This window comes from Nyctereutes procyonoides, unplaced genomic scaffold, assembly GCF_905146905.1.
Source record: "Nyctereutes procyonoides isolate TBG_1078 unplaced genomic scaffold, NYPRO_anot_genome, whole genome shotgun sequence".
NCBI lineage: Eukaryota > Metazoa > Chordata > Mammalia > Carnivora > Canidae > Nyctereutes > Nyctereutes procyonoides.
In genome coordinates this window covers 96,263,903-96,268,669 of record NW_026575125.1, presented here as the reverse complement: position 1 = coordinate 96,268,669, position 4,767 = coordinate 96,263,903, and the positions used below count along the sequence as shown (strand labels likewise).

Sequence of the window (4,767 nt, the reverse complement as noted above, 5' to 3'; positions counted from 1 at the left end):
CAATTGACAGCTCACCAAGCATTTGAAAAACATTGTTATAATGTACATTTCATGAGTATTGCCAAATGGCAAAACAGAAACAATTTAGTAGTGTGTTTGATGTCCTCTGTTCAAGGGAAGACAATCCATGGATTGGGGGATTATAGTGCCTCACAAGCAGTGGAACAGTCTTCCAAAGGATTTTGGGCCAGAACAAGGTTTATAGAATGTTGGAAGTGGCAATGCAAAAATAGGACCTGAGCCAAGTTGTGGTGCCACAGTAAAGGCGCCTTACCAGCAACATGTCCCATCTACCCATGAAACTCCTGCACAAGAAGATAGAGAAACAGAATCTCAAGTTGCACCAGCAAAACTTAAAACTCCAGAGGGCCTCAGATGAGAGCTTATCAGAAACACAAAATGGAAATGTGTCTGAAAAAACAGTGGGAGGTGGGAAGGCTAAAAAATCTCTAAAATAGTCTGTGAACATGGGCTCATCAGAAGCCCAGAATGGAGAGGTAGCTAAAGAAACAGTTAAAACTGTACAAGTTTAAAAAAAAAGGAAGAAAGAAATCTACCATAATAATCAATGGAGAAGTAGCAACACAGCTTCCCAATTCAGAATTGAAAAAAAAAAAAAGAAAAAAGAAAAAGAGAAAAATGGTGGATGACACTGGGCCTGATACCAAAAAATCGAAAACTGAAGACAAAGGGGACTCTGAAGAAGGGGCCCAGGCTCCTGAAGAGACAGAAAACAGTGCGGAGAAGCCAGATGATGAGGAAAAGGACAGTGAAGTGCCCAGCCTATCCCTGGGACTGACAGGAGCTTTTGAGGATACTTCATTTGCTTCTCTTTCTAATCTTGTCAATGAGAACACTCTGAAGGCAATAAAAGAAATGGGTTTTACAAACATGACTGAAATTCAGCATAAAAGTATCAGACCACTGCTGGAAGGCAGGGATCTCCTAGTGGCTGCCAAAACAGGCAGTGGCAAAATGCTGGCATTTCTCATCCCTGCAGTCCAACTCATTGTCAAGTTAAAGTTCATGCCTAGGAATGGAACAGGAGTTCTTATTCTCTCATATACTAGGGAACTGGCCATGCAGACTTTTGGTGTTCTTAAAGAGCTAATGATGCACCATGTTCGCACATACAGGTTAATAATGGATGGCAGCAACAGATCTGCTGAAGCACAGAAACTTGGTAATGGGATCAACATCATTGTGACCACCCCAAGCCATCTCCTGAACCACATGCAAGAATACCCCACGGTTTATGTATAAAAATCTACAGTGTGTGGTTATCAAAGAGGCTGATCATGTCTTGGATGTTGGGTTTGAAGACAAATTAAAATAAATTATTAAACTTCTGCCGGCACACAGGCAAACCATGCTCTTTTCTGCCACACAAACTCGAAAAGTTGAGACTTGGCAAGGATTTCTTTGAAAAAGGAACCATTGTGGGATCCCTGGGTGGCGCAGCGGTTTGGCGCCTGCCTTTGGCCCAGGGCGCGATCCTGGAGACCCGGGATCGAATCCCACGTCGGGCTCCCGGTGCATGGAGCCTGCTTCTCCCTCTGCCTGTGTCTCTGCCCCTCTCTCTCTCTCTCTGTGTGACTATCATAAATAAATAAAAATTAACAAAAAATTAAAAAAAAAGAAAAAGGAACCATTGTATGTTGGTATTGATGACGATAAAGCTAATGCAACAGTGGATGGTCTTGAACAGGGATGTGTTGTTTGTCCCTCAGAAAACAGGTTCCTTCTGCTCTTTACATCCTTAAGAAGAACCAGAAGAAGAAACTGATGGTCTTCTTTACATCCTGTAAGTCCATGAAATACTACTATGAGTTGCTGAACTACATTGATTTGCCTATCTTGGCTATTCATGGAAGGCAGAAGCAGAATCAGCGTACAACCACATTCTTCCAGTTCTGCAATGCTGATTGGGGGATATTGTTGTGTACAGACATGGCAGCTAGAGGGCTGGATATTCCTGAAGTCGGTTGGATTGTTCAGTATGACGCTCTAGATGATCCCAAGGAATATATTCATCATGTGGGAACAGCCAGAGGCCTAAACAGAAGAGGTCACGCCTTGCTCATCTTGCCCTGAAGAGTTGGGTTTCCTTTGTTACTTGAAGCAATCCAAGGTTCCATTAAGTGAATTTGAGTTTTCCTGGTCCAAGATTTCTGACATTCAGTCTCAGCTTGAAAAATTGATTGAAAAGAACTACTTCCTTCATAAGTCAGCCCAGGAGGCATGTAAGTCATACATTTGAGCATATGATTCCCATTCTCTGAAACAGATCTTCAATGTCAATAACTTAAATTTGCCTCAATTTGTTCTGTTGTTTGGTTTCAAAGTGCCTCCTTTTGTTGATCTGAACATCAACAGCAATGATGGCAAGCTTAAAAAGAGAGGAGGTGGCGGTGGTTTTGGATACCAGAAAGCCAAGAAAGTTGAGAAGTCCAAAATCTTCAAACACATTAGCAGGAAGTCCTCTGACAGCAGACAGTTCTCCCACTAAAGATACACTTTCCCTATGTCTTGAATGGTTTTGTCCCGAAATGGATTTTTTCCCCTTTTTCTAACAAAGGGATTGCTGTGGCTTCAGGATTGGGACTGGTGGAACAGCAATATTAATTGATGTTGCAAGCACTGGACATGGATATTTCCAGGAAATACCTCTCTTATTTAGGGGTGTAAAACAGAGCTCAGTTTCTCTAGGTAGCTCAAGGGCAAAGCAAGAGGACTTTTGGCTTTTGTTGTAATGAGAGAGTATTTTAAATATTTTACCTCCAAAATAGTCATAGTATTTTTGGGTCTTTTTTTTTGGGGGGGGGTTATTTTTTATTTTTTTTAATTTAAATTCAATTAACATAAAGCTTATCATTAGTTTTGGAGGTAGAGTTCAGTGATTCATCAGTCTTGTGTAACATAGTGCTTGTTACATCATGTGCCCTCCTTAATGTCCATCACCCAGTTCAACCGTAGAAGGCAGTGACCTGGTCCACTGAACAGGTGCTGGGGGTGGTGATGCAGAATATTGTCTCAGGTTTTTTGGTTTTGGTTGATTCGTGGACCTTAACCATAGTTCTTGACCTCCCCTGAAAATGCTACTGTGGCTAGAAAGCACCTTAAAGATGGCACTAGTTTTTATATATGCCAGATTTTAAAGCAATGGACCTTTCCCTTTTTTTTTAGAGCAAGAAATGTGGGTTGTCATTGTTATTTGAATAAAAGCATGCTTAGCATTCTAACATTTATTTGGAACAGTGGGAATCAGATTTTTGAGCCTCATTCACACCAATATAGGTTTAATACTCTGCTATTCTACATTTAATAACTTAGCAAAAACCTTTTTGATACAGAATGACAACACAGTTCATTCAACTTTGTTTCAAGTGGTTTGAATTTTGGTGAACCTTCCAATCCTGCAGAGTACTCAGGAGGCAAAGCATCTTTTTGAGAAAAGTGCCCCTTCTAGGTCCATGAAACAAAAGTAGGTTTATGATGAAAATTGGATAGGAACAGAGTTCAGAAAGAGCAGCAAAGATGGAGGTTTCATCATGTGGAGTTTTTCTTGTAGGAACTCTTGATTTCCAGAGTGTTTGATGATATGTCTTGTTTTATTTCCAGTGCATTTTATAACAATAAAATGGTTATTACATTTTGACCAATTTGAAACCAAAGTTGCTAGCATCATTTTGCTGTTGTGCCAGTTAATATTCATAGTCTCCTGTTAAGTGTTAGTACACTGAGAACATCGAATGTGGAGGAAGGAAAGAGCCTGACAAAAATAGCATCTCTGTCTGGTCTTTACCACTGTCTCCCTGGCTGGATCTGTCCTGGGGTTCAGGATTTGACTGCTGGACACCTGGCATTTAGGAATTCTTCAACTAAGACATCCAGGAACTTTTCTTTTTTGTTTCAGAAATAATTATTTCTCAAAAAATACACAAAAACAAAGGGAAGACTGTTTAATCAAAGAGCAGGAGTAAAACTCAATATTTTTGTACATAGCCATATGGTATTTTGTGTATATACTTTTAAATTTTCTATCAGAAGTGAAGTCATCCTCTACCCCCTACTTGTAACCAGTTTGGTTCATAACATGTTATTTTCCTGTGTCATTAAATAATTACATCAGTTTTATTAAAAAAAATAGGACCTGATTGGCTAGGACGTCAGGTATTTAATTTTAAGGCTAAAAGCAACCTAAACATCCATTGTTAGATGAAGGGATAAAGAAGATGTGGTGTGTGTGTGTGTATAATACACACATATATATGACATATATATATACATGTGTATATATATAACTCAACCATAAAATATATAATAACATATATATAACATATATATACTAGTGTGTATTATATATATACATATATATATGTATATATATATAACACTCAACCATAAAAAAGAATGAAATCTTGCCATTTGCAACAACATGTGTGGAACTAGAAGATATAATGCTAAATGAAATATATCAGTCAAAGAAAGACAAATGGCATATAATTTCACTCATATCTGGAATTTAAGAAACAAAGAAACAAATAACTAAGATAAAAAAGACAAACAGACTCAGATACAGAGAACTGGTGGTTACCAGAGGGAAGATCGGTAGAGGGATGGATTAAACAGATAAAGGGATTAAGAGTGCTTTTGTCTTAATGAGCAATGATAAATGCATAGAATTTGAATCATTATGCTATATATCTGAAACTAATGTAACACTGTGTGTTAATTATACTCAAGTAAAAATAAATATAATAAAAT

At 38.4% G+C, this 4,767-nt stretch overlaps 1 pseudogene; it reads left to right on the top strand.

The window, feature by feature from the left end:
• The first annotated feature begins 281 nt into the window (after nucleotides 1–281).
• Nucleotides 282–2,509, top strand: LOC129518835 (ATP-dependent RNA helicase DDX18-like; annotated as a pseudogene).
• The last annotated feature ends 2,258 nt before the right edge of the window (nucleotides 2,510–4,767 follow it).